Source organism: Larimichthys crocea, chromosome XIII (genome assembly GCF_000972845.2).
Source record: "Larimichthys crocea isolate SSNF chromosome XIII, L_crocea_2.0, whole genome shotgun sequence".
NCBI classification, from domain to species: domain Eukaryota; kingdom Metazoa; phylum Chordata; class Actinopteri; family Sciaenidae; genus Larimichthys; species Larimichthys crocea.
The window spans coordinates 31,385,512-31,412,638 of record NC_040023.1 but is presented as its reverse complement, the minus strand read 5'-3'; the positions used below and the strand labels follow the sequence as shown (position 1 = coordinate 31,412,638).

At 43.8% G+C, this 27,127-nt stretch overlaps 1 long non-coding RNA gene across 1 annotated transcript in view; it reads left to right on the top strand.

Moving 5' to 3' along the window:
- The first annotated feature begins 1,062 nt into the window (after positions 1–1,062).
- Positions 1,063–27,127, top strand: part of LOC113747230 (uncharacterized) — a 133,867-nt gene continuing 107,802 nt past the window's right edge. The window contains exon 1 of the long non-coding RNA XR_003463459.1: positions 1,063–1,135. This is a non-coding gene — a long non-coding RNA (uncharacterized LOC113747230). The remainder of the gene's footprint in view (positions 1,136–27,127) is intronic.

Here is a 27,127-nt window from a genome sequence, read left to right as displayed (position 1 = left end):
CCACATTCAACTTTGCCTGAGCTCCGTCACTGGTTGATGGGACAGGCTGTTATTAATGCCTTTTTAGATTTTAGATTTTTCAGATGCATCTCTCTGGCCTTGCTCTAGACCTGCAGGGTCAGGGCTACCCATATAGGCTGCTTGATTATATATGTATGCATAAATCTAACTATAAGCTGTCCTGACGGTGTGTGCAGTTGGTCATACATGTGTTCTCAATACGTGTTTGTGCGGCCATGTGTGAGAGATGGTGAAGCTACTTGTGCAGGCGTGTAATGTTGTGTGGTTACATGGAGGTTACATACACACCTCTGTGGCTTTCTGTATTCTGATGCATAGAGTAGATGATCACACCTCGTCCTCCAAAGGGTGCACTCCTGTATTTTACATCTCTCACGTGGCAGAACCAAAAGCCCTGTGCCACTCATGCGCAGTATGCTCATATACTAATAACATTGCCCGGGCTTAGTGGCACGCTTCGACTGCATGTTTTACGTTCAGGTGAATAAAATTAATCCTTTGAAATCCATGTATTAATAAGAAGTATTGACCAGCAGTATTGACTGAAGCTCAAGGGCCTGTATCCAATAAAATCTGTTAACCTTGTGCCTGCAAAGAAGTGTGGAGTCAAACCTATTGGAAGAAGCAGAGGGGGAAAAAACATAAAAACAAGCAAATGCATGTTTTCTTACGTGTTCAATGAATAAGAAATATTCTGTTTTTATTTTAGAATCACCTTCAAACAGTGCAATTTAAAAGGGGAACTTCAGTGTTTTTCCACCTGGACATATTTTTATTTCATGAAATTGGTCCAGTATTGATGAGAGCACTGCAGACGCCAGCCGTGAAACTGGCTGCTACGTAAACCTTGAGGCAATTGTACATGTCCACTAAAAATACTTGTTTTTTCCACTGATAGCTTCAGATTATTGTAAGTGTTGACGACATTATGGAAAGGATCCCTACAAAGATATGACTTTATTGCGAATGAGTATGTAATATGCCACCGGACATTGACCAAAACAATCATTTTACCCTGTAACATCACAACTCTTCATTTTTTATTTATTCCAGCTCTACGAGTTTCCCTCTGCTGGCTGTTGTTGGAACAATGGAAAGACAAACCAAGGATTCGGTAAGTTTTATTTTTATCTCTGTTGATTTTGACACACAAGCTCAGGCAAATCCCTGTAACGATGAAAGCTGCAGCCTTCTTTCCTTCATTATCGTTTGTAATTATTTTTGATTCCTTGTATCCCTAGCCAGCTATAATTGTGACAAAACTGACTGTTCCCTCTCACAATTCTTCACACCTTCCCACACTCTTGCTTCCACCGATGGCTACAACCACACTTTCTTTGTGTGTGTGTGGATGTATGTGCCTTTCACTACTGGTTAGGGGGCTAACACCTCTTTCAGGTTAAGTCTTTTTTTTTTTTTCTACCTCAAAAAAGAGAGCGAATAGCAGCATTTTGTGTTCCCTCCTCCTCCCTCCTTCCTTTCCTTGCCCCACTCATCTGTCAATGAAAGACACAGTTTTGCCACAAGGCATTGTGTGTTTAGCGATGGTGCCAGAAACTGCCATTTGGGTGCAGGGAGGCAAGGGGATCCACCCCCTTTGAACTGCTGCCAAGCCAGCCAGCTTGCACCTTCTTTAATAACTTCCCCCGAAGGCACTTCCTTCTTTTTCTCTCCCTCTCCCTCCTCTCTCTCTCGTCTTTTTTTTTTCCTCTTCCCCTTTCTCTCATTCACTCCCACCCCTCGTGCCTCTTCTATTTTTTTTAAAAGACTGCAGTTTTCACGGGTAAAGCTGTGATGCTGATAAGAAAGGTAAGGCTGCTTTTAACTGACAGCCTGACATCAAATCTCTGTGGAAAACACACGCAAATGAGTAGACGGTTAGGAAGACTGTGTGGACTCACATACAGAGGCTTAGAGTGTGTTTTCTTGAATAAGATTCTGTTGATTTTTCTAAATTGTATTAAAAATCCACTTAACGTCAATGTTGAGTGGATTTTTTGTCTTTTTTTTATTTATTTTTTTGTTAATTTATGAAAATCTTCAGTACAAGTCCATTAAGTCGCACACGTCTGTTCGTTTTGCCAAGCTTTATTCACAAAACATTTACACTTCTCTTTCCTTAATCAGTGGGATACATACTGTACGTGTTGTTCTTTGTATACAATCCATCAACTCAACACTGACTTTACCAAAGGAAATGTATTAAGTCAGCATCTCTTCAGAATATCTTTTTGTTTTTGCAAAATATAATATTTTATGTAAGATGCCCAGAAACCTTGGGAAATAAATAATAGTAGGAAAGTTGTGCAACTTTTAATACATTTTAAAATAAGACATTTCTAAGATCAAAGAAAGAATAAAGCATGCTCCTGTAACTTTAAATCTCATATATTTACTTACTTTTTTACTTAGTATATTATTACTATACTATTATTATTATGTAGACATAACAGACAGTAGTTTTCTACAAGGTGAAATGTTCATTTCTTGTTTAACTTATGCAACAACCAGCCAACATTTCAGTACAACAACTCAAAAGTAAGACATGGACAGGTAGGGTGTTAGGGGGTGAGAAGCAAACCTCGAAAGACTGCATCCTTTTTTTTTTTTTTTTTTTGCCCTACTTGACTGCGATTCTTCTTCCTTCCTCTCAGCCTCGGTGGGCCCTCTCAGGACAGGGTTAACTCACACCATAAAGGCACTCTGTGAACTCCCAACCTGTCAGTTCCACTGTACAACACCATGGCCCCGGGACAGACAAGCTAGAGTAGAGAGGTAGAGAAAAAAGGCAGAGAGACCTGGCTAAAAGCACAGTAGGCAATAGGTGTCATATTAAGGGTGTGTAATACACTATGTCACCTCAATGGCGTATGGCCCATTAAGGCTATAACCTCATACACTGTGGCGTTTATTTTGTCACTAGGGATTATTTGGAACAAACGGGCTTGCCCGGGAGTGTGTGGTTGTTTTTGTGTATGCTTGTATTCTGTTTGTGAAACCTATTGTATGTGTACAGTGTGTGTGCGCCTTGATGTATATTATCCTCTGAATATTTTTTTTCTTTTTAAATCCATGGCCACCTTATTTTCATGTGTGCCTCCAGTGTGAATATGGTGCATACTTTGCATGGTGTGTGAGTAGCGGTGTATTAAAGGATGGTGGGTTGCCGGGGCTTTGGAGGGGGGGGGGTCTAAAAATGAGAATGTAAATACAGGCGTGAGCTCACCCAGCAAACCCCCCCTCCACCACCACCACCCCTGCTTCCCGCCCAGCCCACCACCACCACCATCACCTCCTCGTAGTCGTTCTCCTCCTTTTCCTCCTGTGTGAGGGTGAGCCAGCTAGGGGGTGACCTTGCCCAGTGTAATTAAAGTGAAACACCTTGACTTGTCACCATTGCCTGAGACAGCTTAAATCTCCCTAATGTAAATGGAGGCTGCCGCTGACGTGCTGCTAGGCATGGCCGCGGAGAAGATACAAGCACTGGTGATCCATCTCTGTACCAGTGCACACACACACACTTACACAATCACACACACACACACACACACACACACACTCCTTCTCTATTTTTTTCCTCACTCTCTCTCTCTTTTTCTGACACACACACACACACACACACACACACACACACACACACACACACACACGTACACAATCTTTCTTTCTCTCCTTTTCTCTCTGTCTTTCATAAACACCCTCCTTTCTCTCCCCTCACACCCATCCTTGGCATTCTGCAACCCCCACCTCATCTTGCTGTCCACTGCCTTTATTTATTTTACACCCCAGACAGCACAATGCTTACCTTTACAGCAGCAGCAGCAGCAGCAGCAATGCCTCATGGGATTGCTCAGGTGCTGTGGTAAAAGGAGGCACAAACATGCAATGATTCAGAGGGTATAGTGTGTTTAGAAGTGTATCTGAATGCTGTTTATAAGCGCTCCATGACATTTTTTGGAGGCTTTCCACACTGCTCTGCAGCTTGTCTGTCTTTGTATTTCAGGGCGCCAAAATCAGGCTGATTGATTGATCTTGTTTTGTCACTGAGGAACACACACATGGCTCATATCTGCTGCCAGTGCGTTGGGGGGCAGGGGTGTATAGGGGTACAGAGATGGCAATTAGCAGTGAAATTCTGTTGACTTTGCCCTTCAATTAAAGCTCTGTAATACAAAAGTCTTGTTGACCCTTCTGTCCTGCCCTCCATTAGAAGTCATGGCAACACATTGCTGAAAGACAGCCTACTAAATTCCAGGCTCATTTGCAGTTTGGGGAACCGGGGACTGCCTGAAACAACAACAGAAGCAGGACCACGGGCTCCTGCCAAAAAATCGCCCTGTCTGAATGCCACAATGGCATGTGAAAGAATGCTATGTGCCCCTTGTGCCAACTTTACCAGTTGCCGGTGCCCTGTGCCAGCCCTCCTCCCCCTTCTCTCCTGTGCCCTGCCCAGGCACTGGGCACTGTGACAGAAGCCAGACGCCCATCATGTGTCTGCACCAGGCAGCATGCCCTCTTGCCCTGCTCCCTGGAGCAGTGCGGGTACTGTCCCGTACTTTTCCCTGGAAGATGCCAAGGATCGTGGGTGGTGCCAGGCAGCGGATATGTCCTGCAGTACACACACACACTCTGATGGGCTTTGAGGAGGCCCAGTGGTTGCACGGCAGTGCCAACTCAACAGGGAATTATTCTGGCAGAGGGGTTGTTTCTCGTTTTTTTTTTTTTGTCCTCCAGTAATGGCTCTGCTGTGGGCATCCTCTCTCCTACTGGTGGATTTTTAATCAGCAGCTGTAGACAGGCGCTGATTGAAGTAGAGGCTTCTATATATCTGATTGCCTCACCTCTTCTACATTGTTTTTATATCATACGAATATAAAACTGTAAAGAGATATTCAAGATTCAAACATAAGCCTGCATGCTCGTGGAACTGACAGATCAGATAATATTAGTTTATCCACAAAAGCAAATCCATATTTCCCCCTCTCTGACAACGACTTGAAGGCACTGACTGAAGACAAAGACCGTTTACTTGTCTGCGTACTGTAGCATTATAGACAAGTACAGGTTTAGACAGCAAGGCAACCGAGAGAGAGACAACAAATAAGCATGCTGCTATTGTGATGGACAGCCTCCACTGTGAGGTTCAGTATGTCAATGTGTTCGGTGTGTGATGTAGCAACTGCTTCAGCCACGGGGGTCTGCAGGAAAAAAAAAAAAAGAGTGAGCAAGGAAAAGAGAACGCGTGGGAGAGAGAAAAGAGAAAGAGAGAATGAGCAATGAGCTCAGGTGGGTCCGACATCTGCATTCACTTCCTGTCTTTTTGTGTGTGTGTGTGTGTGTCCGTGTATGTGTGTGTGTGTGGGGTGGGGGGGCTTGAAAACAAGTGCGAGATGAAGGCCTTTCTGGAGGCTACAAAGGAGCTGTACACTGGAAAAGGGCTGGGGAGCCCTCAATGGGGCTGAAGAACACACAGACAAAACTTGGGAAGGAAGAAGGCATGTCTTACAATGGCACCGGGCCCCATGCTTGGTTCAAAGAACCAGTCAGAAATACAGAAAGTGGAAGAGAGCGAAAGGCAGAATGGAAATGATGGACCTGCTGGGAAGTATAGTCGTCGTAGTAGCAGGGGGGCGAGACTGGTATATATTCTGGGCAAAAGGCCACAGAGTTTTCTCAGCTATTCATTTGAAAACAAACTGTGCGGCACAGGCAGGCGCAGTCAAACTGCATCTGTGTGTGGAGTGGATTTTGTTTTGGTCCTCCAGAAAAAAAGAAAAAAAAAGAAAAATACAGGGCCCATGCTCCATGTGTGGCCTTGTGCTAAAAGTCAAGCCGATGAAGCAGATGGATGAAATAGTCTGAGTGGCGAAAGCGGGAAAAACGGGGAAATAAGGAGGGAAGTGAAGAAACAAGCAACAGAGTTGGTGGGAAAGGAAGTGAGAGTGAACAAGGTATACACTGTTAATGATGTCACACTGTAATAGTAAATGACATTTGCTTTAAAGCACGCTTACACCTACAGTTTCTCATCTTTTTCATCTAAAGTTGGTTTAATTATTTTATAACAGATTTCATTTGGATAAATATCGATCATGTGGAACTAAATTAAAGAGCCCAGGTATTTTGTATTTCTTGTGGACACAGCACAACAAATAGAGAAACCGAGTGACAGTGAGCTGTTTGTATGTCCTTGGGCTGCCAGTGTCATTGTCAAGGCTTATCAGAATCTAGGGGCAAAGAATGAGCGGAGGGAGGGAGGAAAAAGCGGGGCAAAAAAAAAGAAAAAAAAGAAATGCACATGGCTTTAATAAAACTTTATCAGGAGTAACTTGAGCTCTGTCTCCCTCCTCTATGCCACGCCAACCCCCTCCCATCCTCCTCCACTACCCCCGTGACACCCTGACTCTAATATTCAAAGAGCTCCGGGTGCGCGGCTGCGGGAATCACGTTTAACTTCACCAATTTCTTATTGCCTGTCAGTCTCTCTAATTTGATCTGGCGTTGGACAGTTACCGTTTTGGACAGTAGAGTCACGGCACATATTGGCAGGGAGACTGGCAGCTAATAAAAGCCAGCCTGGTATTTACTCCCCTTTTCCTTTTATTTATAATATATCTCAATATTGTTATTATGAATATATATGCATTTAAGCCTCACCTATCTCTCCGGGTGGCCTCTCGGTTAATAATATGTTATTGATTTCCATACCGGACTGGCTATATATCTGTTTTAATTTCAAGGCCTTATCGCTCCCTGTGTGATTCACGAGAACCCGTCCTTTATTTCTTTTTCTTTTTTCTTTCTTTTTTTTTCTTCCTACAGGCATTATTAAGTCTGTGTAGGAGTATAGGTAACATGTTTTTTTTTACAGTCTGACTGGTTACTTTGTGTGAGGGAGCTATAGTCATTACAGGCCCACATCTTCCCCAAGTCGGTCTTCATCCTTTCTTTGACAGATTGGATCAAGGGCAGATTGGGTCAGGTAGTGTGCCTCGATTTAGATGCTGACAAATTAGAATGGCATGAAATAGAAAAGAATAGATTTAACAAAGATATTTTCACAGACATGGCCTGCTTTTTGATACAGTGCAATGTACTGTATATACTGACCTTGGTGTAATTAGCTGTAAGTCATTAATAGTTCATCCAAATTCTGAACTTGACTTCCTTACTAGTTCATCTACACAGAGGACAACAGAGACGGTCCGCCTCACTAGGCCAACCCTATTGGATAGTCAGACCTCTGAGGGCACCGCCTCGCCCCCAATACCCTTGGCCCATCTCCTACTACCAGAATGATAAAGGGATGGAGATGAAGGAGAGGAGGAAAGGAGCAGCAGGAGGAGGAGGAGGAAGAAGAGGGCTTGGCGAGAAGGAGGAATAAGCAGTGCATGTATATATGCGAAATATATGCGCCATCAGCAGAAAAGGGCCTGAGTCAGCCGTTTGCCGGGCCTTGCCGCATGCTAAAACACATAGAGGCAAAGCCCATTAAAAATGAATGCCACACGATAATCACATTCACACTTAAAATTTAATGTTGGTACGCTGCGGCTGACAAAGAGAAGGCGGCATAGGGCGCCGTAATTATGACCATGTCTCCTGTACTTCCTACTTTGAGGTGACGCCTTCGCATGGCCTCTGGAAGTGCTTTCTGATTCAAGGGAAACCAGGGGCAGGTCATGTAGTCTGATTGTTGCAATTAGCTTAAATGACTACATAGACCATACTGACTCTTTTAGAAGTCTGTATCACAAGTGTAGTGGAAGGTATCTCACGTAAAATCTTTTTTAGCATGTGTCTGTCCAGATCTGGTGTTTCTTCCTGACTCCCTTTTTCCCTTTTAAAGTTTTTTGTGAGTTTTTCATTATCTGAATTGAGGGTTTAAGGCAAAGGGTGTTTGTTTGCTGTAAAAATATAAAACCCTTTGAGTCAAATTTTGGGGTACGTAGATGAAAATGAGTTGACTTTTATTTTGTGATTGCTAATCCACCTTCTAAGGATATTAATAATAGTAGTTTATTTATTTTTCAAAGTATACATCATGCCCAGTAGCTCCCGGTTGTACTTGAATCAATAAAGTACAATTATTTTTAATGTATATAATTAAATGTAATATATATGAACTGTTATCCAAGTTGTATTTGCAGTACACCGTCACCTCTACTGTATTCTGCCCCAGTGACAAACTTCACTCCTCACTCACTCTGCTACTTTTTGCTCCTCACTGTTCATGCCAACTTCATCCTTAAACAAGTAAAGGTTTTCCTCATTTGACAGTAAAGAAAGGACAGTACAAAATGGAACAACTCCGTCACCCACTAGTCGACCTAAAAGCTTACATGTAGTATTGAAGCCCCCTCCCACCCCCGGTGAGAGCGCATGGGGCATTGGGGGGCCTCATTTGGGAAGGCAGCAGAGACAATCAGTGGGTGGGTGGTGGCGGGAAGGATTGAGGGTGAGGAATGGGTGGGGTGGGGGCCCACTCCAATTCTAGCTCAAGTGGGCTGAAGATGGCTGAGAAGTGCACTTCCCTTCAAAGAAGGCAAATTAATGTTCTTCTTGCCCAAACATAATATTGTCAGAGAGGTGCACAATAGGAGCCTCTCACCAGTGTTTCCTTCTGTGTGAGTGTGTGCATTTACAGTATATGTGTGTGTGTGTATTTGTAAATGTGTGGCCATGAAGGTCCCACTTAACCCACCTACCTTGGTCCATAAGCGAGTAGGAACCTCCTCCTGGTCCTCCTTCAAGGTCAGTCTGGAGTTTCTGAAAGACACTCTCCCAGTCAATTTTACCTCCTTATTCAAGCAAAGGATATCTCTTTTAACCTTTCCCCCTGCCTCTCCATCCTCCCGTCAATTACAAAAACCCAGAGCATCTTCCTTTGACAATGACAGGGGTCATTGGAAAGAGAGAAAAAGACAGAAAAAAGAATAGCAACACACTTTTAAATGAATGAAGAGAGACAGCAATGCAGTCCAGGCTTGCTAGAGGTTGACTGGTTGAGTGCAGCCTGTACTATTCATCTCCGTAAAATGCAGATTACTTTTTGGTCTGTTATTCTTTTCTCATTGTGAAATGTTTAAATTTAAACTTCGGACACATAAAGAGCGGCTCCTTGTTTTTTTTTTTAAAAAAAAAGAAAAAAAGGTGTAATATATTTTTTATTTAAATTGATTTAGTTTTATACCATATCATTCTTCTAATACCAATTTATTGAAATCATACATATGTAAAGGTGAAAATTATGCAGAAGTCCCCTATTTTGAGACAACTAGACCAATAAAATGAATAGACAAGTGTCAAACACAGACGAAGGCAGCGCTACCTATAAGAGTGAAGTTTTTTTCTTTATCTAGGTCACAATATGTGGAACAATTTCAACAGATGGGCTGCAGAGTACTCCCCAGGCGAACAGAAGTTAGTTTCTCTCTTTCTTCTCTTACTGTCGCCTCTGTACCCCTCCTCTGCCTTAAAGGATTCCATCATCGACACTTTGTTGCAGGCGAATTTAAGTGCACGTCACGCACATATACATGCATGCATACACACTCGCACATACAAACGGCACTGTATGGACTTTGTAGGAAGGATGACAAACACAAAATGTGGCCAAGTAGGTCAGGGAGAATTTCTTTTTCTAACTTGGTGGTGAAGAAAGAAAGCGAAAGAAAGAGAGTGAGTTCTGGAAACTTGGGATGTGTCAGGCTATACAATTTATTTTTTTTTAGTTGAAAGAAAAAAAAAAGGATTGAGTTTGAATGCTCACTGCTTCCTCTCAACGCAGTGTGAAAGATGGAAGGAACAAGGGAAAGAAAGAGAGAGAGATTGAAAGAACAAAATCGCAGACAGGAAGTAATGGTAGGAAAATGAAGAGCAGGTAGAAAATGGATATAATATGGATCCTGTTGACGTTCCTTCAAAACCTTCTCTACAGACACACACATGCATGCATACTCTCTCTCTCACACACACAGATCCCATGGACAGACCACTTCACAAAGTATTTGGTGAAAAAAAAAAAAAGGCACCCTGGGGAGATGTGGGATGCTGTTTGGAAGCTTGTGGTCCAACAGCATCACAGATGACAGGAGAGGTAGCTTTTGCAAAACACACACTCTCAACAGAAAAGTGGTGGTGGAATGTAGGAGACTGTGTGTGTGAGACTGTATGTGTGTAAGAGACATTGACATAGAAATAGACAGTTGGAGGTGGAGGAGTGTGTAAGTGTAGTGGGGGTCCTATATAATGGAGAGGCTCCACCTGTTTACACTTCTTTGCCCCCAGCATTCTTGAGCGGGCCCCTTTTTAGAGGGCCCTCGTTCCCGACAGCCAGCTAACTGCTCTTGGGGAGCCCTCCGCAGGGACCACAAAAACAGCTGAAGCCTCGAAGGGCTTCCTGAAAAGGGAGAGGGAGGATTGCGGGGGTGGGCGAGGGCATGACGAATAGGCAAGATAGAGCAAGAATAATGGCAATAAAACTAAATGGAGAAAAGCAAGCAAACAGACAACTTAAAAGAGTGTATCACTAGTGAACCTCTTCCAAACAAGCCCTTTTAATGAGGTCCACTATTAATAGAGAAAAGGAACGGAGAGAAAAGCAAAAGAGGGGAAAGCAAAAAGCAGGAGGGGCTGGTGGCGGACAAGGAAAAGAATGAGCGAATGGGTGAACGTGTGCGAATGCCGTGTGTGTGTACTGAATCACTTTATCTTTGTTTTTCTGCGACTGTACAATGACCTCTGTTTGGGCCTGGGATGAAGACAGTGGTGGGATGAAGAGAGGGAGGTGGAGGCGGAAGGGGGTGTTTGGGTAGTGGGAGGCTAACAGGCTAGACACCAGGCCTTTGTGTGCAAATTTCCCAGCAGCGCCTTACCAGTTAATTAAGGAGGTCAGTGAAAGAGGGAGAGAGAGAGTTGCAGAGAGACAGAGGGGGAGAGAGAGAGAGGGAGATGTAAAAAGGTGGGGGTCGACCCTAACGAGCTGTCCACAGCACATGAATGAGGGGTTTGTCCTAAACTAAGCAGCGAGAGGCCAAACAATGTCAGCAGCAATTAGCAACCAGTGGTGGGCAGCCAAGGGCCTGTTGACTGAGCAAGCGAAAGATGTGAGAGGGGAAAAAATAGGAACACGGACATGCAGACACACACATACAGTTACAGCATCCAGGAATAAATAGGATGGAGCCAAGCAGTAGGCGGGCAGCGATGGAGAGTAGTAGAAGAGGCAGAGGCGGGTCATGTTGCCTTCACCTCTTCACACAGTGAGGCCTTGACCCTGCTGGCGGAGTGCTTTGAATCTACAATACTGGTAGAAGGTAACAAAGGCCATAGGTGTAGCAGTGTGATCTGTATGCTCAACTTACACTTGATATGGTAGATAGAATCTCAGAGGGCGTGAAGCGCAATTTCTCAGCAAAAAAGGCAAAAATAAAGGGTGGTTTCTTTTTGCATAGAGATCATATCTTATTCCATATTTACTAAGATTGAGTTATCATTATTGGGTTCTTTTGTGTGTAAATTGCCTCGTTAGAAAGGCATTGAAATCTTTTTTTTTTTCCCCCCTGGACAAGTCACTCCACTCAGCTCTCCAGCAAGTTTGTATTTGGCTCCTACCATTCTCCTCTCCTGTCTGTTACCATTCTTGGCACAATGTGAAGACTTCAGTCTTTGTTTCATTCTAATCTTGGAGGTGAAGTGGCCCTCTTGTACCTCAGGTTTTAATCGCTGGCAGAGACAATGTTCTCTAGTGGAGCCGGACTGCGATGAAAACCCGACATCCCCACAAAGAGAAAGAAAACTGCTGCGTTCAGGCTTTGTGTGCAAATATAAAAGCATACAAAAGCGGGAGCCTGAGATAGTGTCAGAGTTAGAATGTTTTTACTCTCCAGCTCTAGATATGGATTATATTTTTTTTAATATGGGGGTTATTTGTTGGCCACTTGTTGGGAGGGAGGGACTTGGTGGCTGTGAGAAAGTGGAGCCTGCAGACTGTGGGCTGTGAAGAAAGTAGGTTGGGGTGTCGTGGAAAGCCAAAAGGTTCACCGGCTGTTGGAAAAGATGGTCACAGAAGGGCATGAGAAATGTGAGAGTTGTACTTGTAATTGGCAAATGGGTTTCTGTACGTGTTCTCAGGCTTTCAATACATGTACAGTATATTCTTATGAAATGATTCAGAACTTTTTACTATGTGTTATGAATCAAAGTAGATATTTTATGAATATCTCAATGTATTTACAGAGTTCATTTACACTAATTGCCCCATTCTCTCCCTCAGATATTTCAGTCTGCACATAGATATGGCTCAAAATGTGCAGATAATCCAATCTTCAATCCATCAAATCAACAGACAAATAAATCCATTCATATTCTGATTTGTGAAATCCAGACTCCTGTGCACTCCAAAGAGGGGAGAACGATTCATTGGGATAAGTCCCTCCTGTCCTTCAGAGCAATCCATAATGCTGCTCATCCTGTAATCAGGGCATATAGGGGCTGGGTGATCAGTGACAAAAGCTAGGCAGGGAGACGTCAACCTGCTGGAGGAGGAGAGTTGGGGAGAAGGAGGGGTGGCTGGCAGGATGCGTGGTGTTGGAGGAGGAGGAGGAGTAATCAGAATCCCATCCAGCCCCAGCCTCCAGAAATTGCCATGCAGATTTAAAGCCTATAAAGTAGGATTCCTGGACTGCTCCTTCTCCCCACTGCCGATCCAACACACAGCAGACCTTTACTCCCCTCCTACCTTTTTCCCTCCTTCTCTCCGCGGTGCTCATTGGAGGCAGGTAGCCCCCAGATGCGGGGCCCAGGTTACCGTAACCTTGGTGGTGAGATCGGCTGCTCGCCTTCATGCGGCCGGCTATTCATCAAAATGGATGGGTGGGTGGTGTGGGGGATGGCGGCAGAGGGGGCAGAATATGCAGCAGGGGGAAATGAGCGTCCAAGACAGCTTCCCAAAAGGGTAACAAATCACCCTCCTTGCCCTAATCCACCATGGGGGAACTTGATGGACCAGTGGTCGCAATATGTGACTGTAGAGATGCATGGGTTTGACAAATCAAATATGTGGGCTCATGTGGGATTTAAAAACAAATCAGACCATAATACTCTTTCAGATGTTGTGATGTTACTGTAGTGTTGTACTCACTACAAATAATAAGTATCTTAATATTAATTTGGTTCATACTGTACATACATATTAGATCATTAGATTAGACCTACAGACTGCTGCGATAAATGCAAATTGCCATGCAAGGCTGTACAGCAAAGAGTCTTATCAGCAATATCCCGCTGATCGATCGCTGTGGTTGCATTATCAATCATCCATCATCGCATTGATATCTCTGCAATACCTATAATCTCACCTGATCAGAATCATTGATCAACACTATAGCAGGATTGATCTTCCATGCCAGCCGGATTGGATGACAGTGACACAGGAACGTTTGCAGACGTGTAAAAGATCTGCAAATGAGCGGCGTACGACAAAAATACAAGGAGCAAATTTAAATAAATGCTCACAAAAATAGCAGCCAAGCTGTGTGGAATATATCTTTTTCTAAATTTGAAGCAAAGGGAATCCCATTCCTGCTACAAAGAAATATTTCATGTGGCATATTACAACGTAATTACCCCTGATCTTGCATTTGTGATGACGGGTTTCCTCCCCATTGGAGAATACTGAGCTAGTGGCTTGTATTCAGCAGGGAAAACAGGCAGCCAAGGCACAGTACCACTCAGAATCTCCTCTGCATAGGACCTTAATCATCCCGGCTCGGAGTGCATGTGCATATAGGGAGATTTGTATGTGAGCAGGTCACGCGTGCACGTCCTGCAGTGGGTGTTTTCCAATAAGTGTGTATATTTGTGTGCGTCTGTGCAAGTGTGTTCTCGCTGCCGTGTGCCTATGTGTGTATGACAGAGAGAGAGAGAGCGAGATTGAGAGAGAAAACTCGTCCCTCCAATTCCCCCGTGAAGCCCTCTACACCAATTTCCAGCCATGGGCAATCACTCACTCAGCATACACATCTACATAGAGGCTGATGAGATCCTCCGTGGGCTTTGCCATGTGACTGGAGCTCGTCATCTACTGTATGTGCCTCCCCTTTGCGCTCCTATTCCAATACTATAGTCACCGGGGGTGGAGAAGGGGGGGGCTAAAATGGATGATCTACATACACTTATGATACATAGGTAATCTCCGAGGGGCAAATCAATGATACTACCTGCTATGTTTCCCTTTGAATTCGAGAAGAATCCGTCATTTTTGCATGCCCATTATTGGAAGAGGTGATACGTCTTCCAGTTTTAGATGTCCTTGCGCCTGGATAGGGGTCCTTTAATATAATGTGCTAACCAATGACTGATATGGATGGATGTGGAGTTGTAGACTTGGATAGATAGATTAGCGCTTAAAAGAATGTCCACCCTCAAGCTGTGATGTTAACATGGGGCACTGTATGCTGAGAGTTCATTAGTGTAATTGCCAGAATATTACCCATTGGCATGGTCATAATGTATAGAATATTAATACTATAAATCTCCATTCCTCTTGCATTCAGGGCGGCAACAGTATAGCCAATATCATTGCATATTAATGAAAAATGAACTTTTGGATGAGAGGCAATAAAATGGTGGCGTCTCCTGTCACTGGTCTACTCTTCCTGTATACTGAGAGCCATTTTTATCCACATCTGCTTTGTTGTGCATGCATATGTGCTGTAGCTGCCTTTGTCTCCAGGGAGAAATACTGTTTTGACGGACTAAGAGAGGGAATTTCCTCAGAGTTGCACAACGGGGCACCCCACCCACCTCCTCTTTCTAGCAACCAGCCCTCTCCTCCTCTCTCTCTCTGCTGATGTCAGCACATTGGCCACCATGGTTCTGGGACCACAATTGCTATTCAAAGAGTAAATAGATGTGTAGGTGGAGGGTCAATATGGGCTTTTGAAATTATCCCCTTTGGTTTTTAGAATAAACGATAGAATACTTTGTGTCAGTGATGGGTTTTGTGTTAGGCGTTGCGGTGCCCGTAGACAGTTTCATATTCAGTAATTAGCATCACTCAGTGGGCTGTATTATGACCAGGCAACATTTTTACAGTATACTTGAACACCAGGAAGTAGCATTTCAGAGGTCAGGCTTTTCTATGCATTCACATAGGCTCAGTTTGTTTTGCTCAAAGTCATCATGAACTTTTTCAGAAGTTCAGAGATATGTAAGGGGCCAGTAGAAACTCATTTATCTGTCTTCTAAGTTTAAGTGTAAGGGCATACACCTGTATTTATCTAAAGGCCAATGCACAATTTAAAGGCTCACATACTGGAGTTCTCAAGGCATTTATAGTGTTACTTTAACATTTAAGTAAGCATTAGAAAGGGGAGGCTGCAATAGCATATTCTGTAAGCACCCATTTTTTCATTTATTGATCTGACCTTCTGCTGCCCAGCCACTGAAAATACCTCTGCCTTTTCTTTAACACTACATTTAGCTCGCTAGGCTGTTGCACATATACTGTATCACCTATAGCTTCGGAAAGTAGTATGAACAATTTATGAGAACATTTATGATTAATGTTTAAAATATATTGCATTCAACAGTGGAGGAAGAAGTACTCAGATCATTTACTTAAAAGTACCAGTATTGCAATGTACTAGTATTGTAAGCTGAATTTAAAAGTACTGGTTCAGCAGAAAAACAAACTGATATAACAATTTACATTATTAATGCTGATGCATTTATGTCTGATGCATTTATGTCTGAGCAGCATTTTATTGTTGTAGCTGATTGGAGCTACTTTTTAACTACTTTACACAGGTGTACTAGTTCAATTCAGTGGTTCCCAGCCTAGAGGTCAGGCGCCTCTGAAGGGTCGCAAGATAAATCTGAGGGGTTATGTGATGATAAATGGGAGTGGAACAAAAGAAAAAAAACATAAATTTTATGATGTTTTGGATGATGATGTTAAATGTTGCTGTTAAATGCAGCCATGTGACAAGTTTAGAAGGAATGAGACTGCTCACATAGCAGACGACATAGGTCTGGGTTAGATTGTTAATCTTTAACAATCTGTTATATTGTATAATCTTGTGGGTTTTTTTCATGTAAAATTTAAATCTGAACAGCTCAAGCTGTTAAATAAATGTAGTGAAGTAAGAAGTGTAGTATTTCCCTCTGATTTGTAGTGAAGTAAAATGAAAGTTCAACCACCGGCTTTCAATACGTACTCACTGCTTTACGAAATATCACTTTAACTAGCACATTTTCACTGTGCTATTCTGTCGTGAATACTTTTTTTTATGGCGCTTGCTTCCTCACACGCCCTAGCTAACACGATGTCAGTTTTGTTTTTTGTTTGTTAGATGACCAGAACAGTTCAGACTTTTTTCCTTGAGGCTGCTCGCCACGTGTCTCCAGCTATAACTGTTAATCAATGCTGGGGAGCAGGTAGAGTCTAATGGAGGATTTATTTCAGTTCTTCACACCACTTAGTGCCCAGTGAACACCTTCATACCACGTCCTCTCTGTACCTTCTTACATTTTCCCTTCACTCGCCTCCCCGCCATCCCTTCAGCCTCCACCCCCCCCTCCGTACCAAAGGCTGTGATGGAAACACCACTCCTGAGAGAGTTGTGGAGGCGGAGGAGAATGGGTTGGAATGAGGGACAAAATAGGTTGAGAGGGTCGTTAGATAGTGAGCCAGGGGAAGGGGTCAGAACAATGTTGCTGACATGGTCAGAACTGTTAGCGCACATGAGAGGTAATTTTAGTGTGTGTGTCTGACCTCACATAGATCATAACAGTAATTTTCAGCCGGGTCTTTGAAATTGAATAAGTTCACATGCACGTTAAATATACGAGGCCCTTATTTATATTTCATAATACGTCAGTTGCCATAGAGTCTTGTGCTAGAGTGTCACTATACAACCCATAGGCAGACTTGCTTCAGGAGCATTATACATGATGAATCACTGGGTTAATAGTCCATAAGGGTTAATATTGCTTAGTGGAGTCCTGCACTGTGTAATGTATTAGTGACGTAAGGAGCACGAGAAAAGCAGGCGTGCTTGTATTTACATAGTACAGGAGGATTTACATACTTTACATACATGCACACAGGAGAGTTGATCATTTACTGGCTGTAGTGCTGAGCGATACATTTGAGAGAAGAGCAAGTTAGATCATTAGCAGAGAAGACTTCCCTCTTAGCTTGTGTGTTTTGTTTACATCCTTACCTTAGCCGCTTGTCCAGTTCACACTTCTCATGTACGGGTCATGCTGTTGCTTGTATACATCCCTTGACTTTTCATGCAAATTTATGTTTAAGCATACTTGTTTGTGTGTACGACGGGGGAACACAAACACATATACACACACACACATACACACACGGGGGTGGAGGGAGACCTAGAAGGGGGGAGTGTGGGGGGGTATCGGCGGTGGTGGTGGTGGTGCAAGGCGGTGACAGAAATTGAGGGGGACGGGGTGGCAGCTGCAGGCTGCTCGGTGCACTGTCAGAGCGGAATGATTAATGAATGGCGGCCCCAGCTGAGCCTAACCTTTGGAGAACCGCACAGGACATCTGCAGAACTGTCAGCGCTCTGACAAGGACAGAGCTGAACAACCAATTATTTCGCCATCACTAAGGTGGGCTGTCAGCTTAATCCTAGCCATTCACTTAGGCAAGGACAGGCAAATTTCTCCTTTACATACACACACACTCACACACTCACACACACACACTTACACACACACACACACACACACACACACACAGAGCAGACCACGCACACACACACACACACACACACACACACAGAGCAGACCACGGCCCTGCGTGGACACACACACATAAACAAGGGAACAAACAGGCATGCACGGACAGGAACACATGCCCGCGTGGACATGTACACAAAGTGGACTGGTACACTCACACAAACACATAGGCACACTCACATATTCACACACACACACACACACACAGGCATGAGGTCCCGGACAAAATAGAGTTAACCCCTCCACTGCCGGCGGTGGCAACCCCATGCAGGTGACATATAGTAAGGAAAGCAGGGCGAGCAGGGGAGGTTTAATGATGACAAAACAGGGCTGGTGGATGCTGGCTGGGACTGTGAGGTGGACATGGGTGGGGCTGCATACTGGGGAAGACACTATGTCTGGTACATGTCAAGAGGGAGGAGGGGTGAAAGGAGGGAGGGAAGGTGGGAGCTAGAGAGGGATGGGTGGATGCCCTTATGTCTGCAGGATGTATTTACATATGATTCTTTAGGGAGAATAACAGTATTTTGTTTAATTTACAATATATATTAAAAATCTTAAGGTCTGCTTTACGTTTTAAGAGTTGACCAGAAAGGTGATTTCGTGTCAAAGTTGCAATCAACAAACAATTTTCAGCTTTAGTCTTTTATCTTTAAAAGTACCTGTGATAAGGGCACATAAAATATGATGAGCATGTAGAGGAAGTGTGACATTCAGCGTTTCTGGGGTTTGTACATTTTTACACGCATGGTATGGAAGTAAAGTATCGATTGAACTTATGAATTATACAAAAATGGATCCTGTTGCATTGAGGAAGATTAAAAAAGAAGTATTTGAATAAAACATGATGACGCTGACAATCATGATACCAAATCGTTTCATGTTGAGGTAAAACTACTCATGTACATTAGAAAGCCATTATACTCAATTTTATTTTATGTTATCCTTCAAACAGCACACTTATAAAGTGTTTAAGTTATTAAATTATAAACTGCAAACGTCGGATGTTTTTGGAGCGATTTTAAAGTATTTTACATCCTACGCGATAAATCTTCTGCCATCTTTCTCCACTCTATCAAAACGGGAACTAATCCTTTTACTGTAATTAGGACTAATGAGTATAAGATCGCTAGACATATTGATTAACCAGAGGGACTTCAATGATAACAAAGGTGCATATGAGTGTAAATGTGTTTGCGTTTTACATTCTTCATCTATCATCTTCGTGTATCTCTGCGTGTGTGTGTGTGTGTGTGTGTTTGTTTGTGTGTAGACTTTGGCCTGAGCTGATGGGGCTGCATGAGTGACTGATTGGGATTTGATTGAGGCGTTTCTTAGGCGATAAAGGATCGAGCGTGGCCACGAAGCCTATTGACAGACTGCTGATGAAGCCGGAGAGAGAGCGGGAGGGAGGGAGAGGCTGAGAGGCGGAGACGGCGAGAGAGAAAGAGAGAGAGAGAAAGCTCAGGAAATTAATAAGGGGATAAAAATCAATTAACTTAAAAAATGTTCCTCATCAGTGGCTAACCACATGTATGCGTGTGTGAATGTGTTGTATCTCCCTTCATATATCTGAGCCTGTGCTATAATGCATTCATCTACAGTAACTACTCAGCGATGGGCAGCAGTGTGTTTTGGGTGGATTGACCTCCTGCTCGCAGACAATTAAAACATAAAATGCCAAGTCAAGTCACTTGAATCCTAAACACTGCTTGGCTGGTGTATATTCATGAGTGGAATCTACTACTACTCTCTGTGAATGGTGAAGACTCGTTTAACCAGGAGAATCCTAATACTGCCTTACGATTTGCTATTCAAACAATTAGGTTGGCATCACCTTCAACTTTGGTATGTGAATATAAAAATACTTTAATTTTGGTCAATTGTTTTTGGTAGTCCGCAGTTTGAGTTTGGCAAACCTTCACTATGAATGTGTTACATTTAGGGATGTACCAAGCAGATCCCTATTGGGTATATTTTAATGGATCACTATCACCTGGAAAAAAGCTGATTAATATCCGACCCTTTCTTTACTGTCTTTTATGCGCACTGTAATGACAGTTTGCCTTTACACTGGTCGCATTTTGCTCCATATGTGAGTGAAAATTATATTACTTAAGACACCAGAGTTGACAAAATATAGAGATTTACTTTAAGCTAAGCTCCAACTTTAACGAAACATCCTTTTGGTCGGATGATAATGGACAATGGCGCATTCTTTCAGGCTACTGTGAAAGCTGCCAATCGAACCCTGATCAAGCACCGGATTCTATGATAGTATATGAGCTATGTGATTTTTACACGATTTCAAAAGAAATGGTAGTAAATCTGCTGACTGTGAAATCTGTTCTGCATTTATATATTCATGTCTATCATCTGATGACCACACATGCATGTCAGCGTAGGTATTTTGCCCGAATATTAGGTCAAAAGTTGTTAAAGCTGCTGTCCTTGTATCCAGTGTACTTTGTCAGTTCATTAAAAAAAAACAAAAGTGTGTGATCCTACAGTAATAAGCCCTGAATCTTTACTGTACAAGATGCCTCCTTTTTTGTCCTGTCTCTATGTCATTATTCATAACACACAGCTGATTTGCAGTCTAATAATAATGCTTGTAATTGGTTATTTCTTTGTGAGCTCTGTCAGTCGCTGAAGTTTAATTTCCCCCACGTGGGTCCTTGTGCTGCACCGATGATGCAGGATGACAGTCACTAAAACTAAAACTTGGCTGTTATCTGGGCTCCCTGTGAGCTGTCGAAGATCGCTTAGAGCTAAAAGAAGCATCACTCCGCTACACTTCTGTGCAGTGCTTCTCAGTGTATGATCTTTCGAGTGCGTCATGCCAATTTCAGGAGTCGCATTCTCCTGGTTAAACTTTCACCCATGTTATATCAATAATTTAAACTCGTCACCTTTAATAGTTTTGAGTCAGGACTGAATATGTCCGTTACATATTCAATCAACATTTATTGTGTGTAAATTGGAGTCTGTATCAGCAGTTATTATTAGGACCGGGCCCAACACAGTTCGACCGGGACATTCCTAGATAGAGCTGCATCAGATAGAATTTACTGTGCAGTAACATAGAGATGGCTGTGTTTACAGACATGTGTGTGTGTGTGAAGTGAGGTCTCAATCCGTAAGTAGTTATAGGAGCTTTACACTGGTGCACACACACACACACAGACACACACACACATACACACTGTCAGAATGTAGTCATTAGAAGCCTAGTCCTACTAACAGGGCTGTCTACTGTCCCAGACAAACTGCAGGAGGAGGTGTCTGGCTGCTTGCTTTTAAACTGGGTTAGTGGACCAGAGAGGAAGAGAGAGAGAGAGAGAGAAAGAGAGAGAGATAGATAGATGGAGAGAGAATGGGAGAGAGAGATAGAATCTCAAGTCTAAAACTGGGACGGGGTACATGAGAAGAATTTTCTTCATCAATTGCGATGGTACTCCCTACTGTGTAACCCTTAATACCACATGTATGAGTATGAGTGTTTTTTGTGAACTCCGTGTGCCTAGATTCATGCACCATGTTGTCTGTTGAAATGTCTATTTGTTAGAGAAAAGTTTTACAGATGTAATTTTTTTTTTGTTTAATGTTTTCATACTTTAACTCCGCTGACTTCCTATAATGAACTGGATATTGCTCACTTCAGTCTCCTGCCCTCAGTTGATTTAGGAGCCAAATGGCAGCCCATTAACATGTGAGAATGATTGTGCAGCCTTGGGGTTGTAGTGCAGCAACCCACAGAGAGGTTTTTTTCTTTTTCTTCGCCGCACATCTCTATGATTCTCAGTCTTTGCACTGTCGACAAGAGTTAAGCATCAAAGGCGAGAACTAACTATCCTCACCCTCAATCGCTCCCTCTGTCTCTTTTTGGCCTCTGGGTTCACACTGTAATTTGCTCTCTCTCTCTCTCTCTTTGTCTTTCTCTCTCTTTGTCTCTGTCTCTCCCTCCATCTCTCTCTCAGGGCTTAGGAATGGGGAGAGGGAGGTGATGAGGTCAAAGTGAATCTTCTCCTCGCTGAAGATGATTATGTCTTAACCTGCCGTTATTCAAAGGACCAGGCCCCATGGCCATGAGTTGGCCTACCAGCCACGTGCCGGCAATGAGGGGGCACTGTCACCGAGGACGGGGGAGAGGGAGAGAAGCCGTGTAGTCCGATGTGCTCCCAGGGTCAGACGTACAACGCCTTGCTGTGTGCCCCATAGATCCACTTGGTTGATGGATGCTTGTAGTTTGTCTAATGGCCTGGGTGTCCAAGACCCCCAAATCGATTATGGATGCCGCTGACATCACTGGGAGCAGATATTAGATTATAAAGTTGCACCAGAGGTTGATGTAAGAATGAATCAGAAGCTCCTGCATGGATCTGGAAAACTGGTGATGCCAGTAGTGATGCCTGTGGTGTTAATTAAAATCCAAGTAATTAACAGCTAGCGTTGGTTAATTGGTCAGTCTTGGCTAGTTGAGGTAATAGAGAACAACACCTCATTTATGCTCTTGGCTCAATGAACAGGGCTCGAGACTTCTCGGAGAGAAAACTGTTGAGTCTTCCACCTTTATCTTTGTCCCCCCTGACTTTTCTTTAAGCCTCAGACTTCATATTCAGCAGCCCCGGGCTTGAGCTATCTCGCTCCCCCTTTTTTAAATTAATTCTTTTAAAAGTGTGACACACTATATGCTTTAATACACTTTCTCAGATGTACTCAAATCACATGTGCAAAACATCCCACATAAGCACACACACGCTTGGAAAAAAACATGTTTATGTGTGCCTTCTCACACACACATTACAGCGTTTAGCATGGGTAACTAGAAAGTCAATGAGCACTTATCTGAAATCCACTGGCAACACTAATAAGCCGGTGTGAGGTGTGAACACAGCTGTTTGAGTCACAACAAATCTAATACACATTTCATCACTTCTTAAACAAGCCATCAGCAAGTCTAATGCTCTGGTATGGAGAGCAGCACTCTATGATACATGTGCCTTCAAAGCACTTTCTTAAACATCAGCACTTAGCACATCCTCCCCACACCTCGGCATCATACATCTACTGTAAGCGGTGCTGCTGATAAGTCAAATTTATCATTTTTTTTGCGATCCGGATTTATAAAACCAACAATGCCCTAATTGATAACACCAACAGCTGCCACAGTTTTCTGTGGCTGGCACCTGATCCGTGTGAAAATTGTGTCTTAATCAGCGATTATCAAGCAGCATGTGCCAGAATTGTGAATGCAGCTTCATTTTCCTTTATTTCTTCCTATTTTTTGGAACGGGAAAACACGCCAGAGCCGTCAGTGTCACTCACGATTGAACCAAGCGAGCCGTAGGGATTCACCCTGCATGTCTGTCTCAGAGCTTAAGAGTTACTCTCTCATGACGCCTTACCATTTTAAACCTTATTTGGTTTGCAAAAGTGAAACTAAGCTCTTTCTGCGCCACTCCTTTTTTTTTTCCAAGTTCAATTTTTGGATTGCATAGCTTGAGACGGAGATAAGGGGGGGATATGGGGATCACTTTTGGGGAAAGTGGACGGCGAATTTCAAGAGGGGGTCACTAGGGGGAGGAACAGAGGGAGAGGAGAAGAGCACATTGGAGGATAAGGGGGAGGATGGAGGTGAGGAGCCCGGAAGGGGTTGGGAGTAGGTGGTGGGGGCTGGGGGCATAGACACTCCAGAGAGAGTTTACAGAGCTTCAAAGGGAAGTTTTCTGCTTTGACTGACAGGCCCCTAGAGTGAAGGGGACCTGGTGGCAGGCGGCATGCCCCGATCCCAGGATGCCCTGTGGTCTCCATGGCACCCACCCCACCCCACCCCACCATATTCATCAGAAAGTGGGGTTGCAGATCATGAGGGTCAAGACGCATGGAAGGGTTGCAGTAGATCACGGCTCAGTATTTCATGGTGTATTTCCCTTGGACCAAGAGTGTGAAGGACATGATGACTCTTACACTGTTGCCAGAAATCACCATCTTTTAAGCAAATCAAATTTAACCGTCGTGACTTCTTTTTCAAATTCAAGGCCAAAACTGCTGTGCCAATACGGTTTCTCATGAATCTAGCATCAGAAAAAGTGCACTTAATCCTCGTTTTTGTCACTTGACACCTCATTTATTGTGCAAGAGGATTTTTTCCCTTCACTCTCTCAGAGAAAAATAGCAGAAATGCGTCTTTTGTGAAAACAAAGCTTATCGCTGGGGCTGTGCCAAAAATAGGACCCTCAGTAGTCGATTTTGTACTGACATTAAATACCAAGAAGGTTCCATGATGGCTGGAGACGTACCCGTGGTGGTAAAATCTATGAGCACTGTACTCTTGAGTGCAAAAATGTATTCCCCTTGTCACAGTATTTCTGAGAGTGCATCATAACCGCTGTACAGTAAATGTCTGTTTCGGGGGCCAAGATAAATGACACCATTGTTCCCGGTCCTACACCCGGGTTGATAGATGAGAGCAGGAGGGCTGTGTTTAAATGTGTCTCAGTAAACACTGTTAGGTCTGTGTAAACAGCAGTACATTGATCAGCCCTCTATTCATGGTCAGCACGTCTCTGCCTGCACTGGATTAGTCAACATACCGACCCATCTGTTTGCTCCACTGTAAACTGAGGCCAATGTCAATGCCAAAGCCTAATTGGAATACTACACACTGCCGGGGCTTAGTTTCATGAAAACTAGGGACTGGTAGAACTTTTTCTTCCAAAAGATATAATGTAATCTCAAAATGAATACAATTTTCTCTTAAATAGTTGCACAAAGTAATACACGTAATAAAGATTCAGATGCCTTTAAGCATATAAACCTACTGCTAATGATACTTCCCAAATTGTTAAGACACTCCTCACAGACAACAGACAATCCAAATCTCTCCTTTGCTTGTCCGACTCCTGTAGTGAGCATCTACAATAATAAGTGTGACAGTGTGTCAGTGGAAACCCCAGCTCCATGAATATCAGGCTGGTGCCACTAACAGCCTCTCATCTGAGCTCCTCAGAGGAATGGACAACACTGGTTGGCTAGGCAGTGGCTACTGTGTACAGCAGAGAAAAGAGAGAGAGTTAAGAGAGTGACAGAGATGGAGAAAAAGAAGGAGCAGGAGAGAGAAAGAGAGAGAGAGAGAGGCATCGAAGCGTGGAGGGCAGCTGCATTGTATCACCCCATTTTAGCCCATTACACTATGTATAGGGGCCTTTTTCCCCCCTCTTTTGCATGGTAATTATTTTCCAGCCCAAAGGTAGCTGCAGGCAACGTCAGCCACTGCGTCAGGGCCCACTGCATTAGCCGGCCATTGCATTATTTATTTGTGCGCAGGCAGCCGGATGGATACCCCAAATCCGCAGAGACTCGGGGGGCCTCTCAATGTCACCTCGCGCATTGTGGGAGGCAGTTTCGGCCTCTTGGACCTGCACCAGGAAAGCTTAGGCAGAGAGTGGCTCAAGGGCAAAATGGTGTCTAGGCGTTGGAGGACATGTGCGTGGGAGTAGTAGTTAGGTGTGTAATGTATTCAGAAACGGGTCAGAGGTTTAGTAACTGCCCTCGCTTATGCACGAGTCAACTGCGAGGGGTTCATTGTGACGCACTGGATGACCATCTAAGGGGTCCTATAGGACATCATTGAGTACCAGTGTAGTAAAAAGTATAAATAGAGGGTCATAGAGTTCACACTGCCTAAAGGCTTTTTGTGTAGCTATAGATGGTCGCATGCAGTCAGTTACCCCTGGGTATCATAGGTAAATAGATTTGATTTCAGTGTGTGGGAGCTGCTTTTACATTATGCCATTCACCCCTGTGTATCAATGAAGGGTTATTACACCCAAGTACCAGTGGGCTGGGTAAGGTCACAGCATGTCATGCTTATGTGGAGAGGTAGAGCGACACAGCTCAGTGATTGTGACGTTTGGGAGGTAATACCCTGGCGTCCCCTTCTGTACTACAGCTCACAGCAGCACCCACACACATGCTCTGTCCAACACAAGCCCCCATGACCTGTCAGCCCCGGCCAATCGCATCGTAGAGCCCGGAATGACAGCTGAACCACTGTCCCTGTCATGGCTCCTCAATGTAGAAACACACACACACACACATGCACACAAACACACATATCCACCACAACAGCAGTGCAACATCAACATCAACATCAACTCCCGCTGGCCCCTTGGATCTATCGCTCTGTCTCCCTGCTTGCCAGGCAGCTCAACCGCACGAGACGCTCAGGCGGCCTTGTGACATGACAGTGACAACGTACTGATGCTCCGGAGAGCACCCGCAACGCCATCTACTTCACCCCACACCCTCCTCCTCCCTTTCTCTCTGTTGACCCTTTAAGGGAGAAGATCTATGTTTCCCTCTCTCACCCCTTGTTTCTCACCAAAGGCAGATACACAGCAAAATTAAAAATTTTTAGTTATTTGGAGTTTGCAAGATTTAAGTTCGGAGAGTTCATGCCTCTCGTATATCATACTGTATATGACTCTCTCATTTGCATGACGAAGATCATCAAAATTAATTACACTTTTACTAATAGCTGCATGGACATATAGATAGTTATGTAGGCTAGATAGATTGGACAGGCAGCATTAGTGACTTATAATGAGAAAAAAAAACGAGAAAGGAAGACAGTCGGAGAAAGAGAAATCTGTGATAGAGATAGTTAGACTTTGCCCTGGCGCCCAGCGTTTCCCCTAATGGGAGCTGACACTGCTGAAGCGACCCGGGTGGACGGACGGGAGGACCAGCGTATTGCAGGCGGCAGACCTCCCAATTATTTTTCTGGCTGATAAGTGCTGGTGCTTGTTTAAGGCTGCAACATGGATGGAGGGATGGGATGGAGAGAGAGGGAGAGAGAGATGGAAGTATGGAAGAAGAGGAGGAGGAGGAGGAACAGAGGGGATGTGGCTGGGGCTGGGTTGTATGGCTGACAGGTCTTGATCTGGCAGGATGGCTGGCTGTCACACACAACTTAAGACGGGGTTTCTCCCCAGGGCTTATACACACACACACACACACACACACACACACACACACACACACACACACACACACACACATACAAGAAGACACGACTTGCATGCACACACATTATGCATCATGTAAGCATGTGGAAACAATCTGGAAACAGACAACAATGTACACACACATGTGTACAAACACGTCACAACACACACACACGCGCACACACACACACACACATACTGTTTACATGCCAGTGCATACTGTATGAACTGCTTTGAATGACAGAAGGACTTGTAGTACACACACAGACTGTTTGTAACATGCGATTGTTGCTGCATTGCCTCTGTCACAAGTCATTTACAAA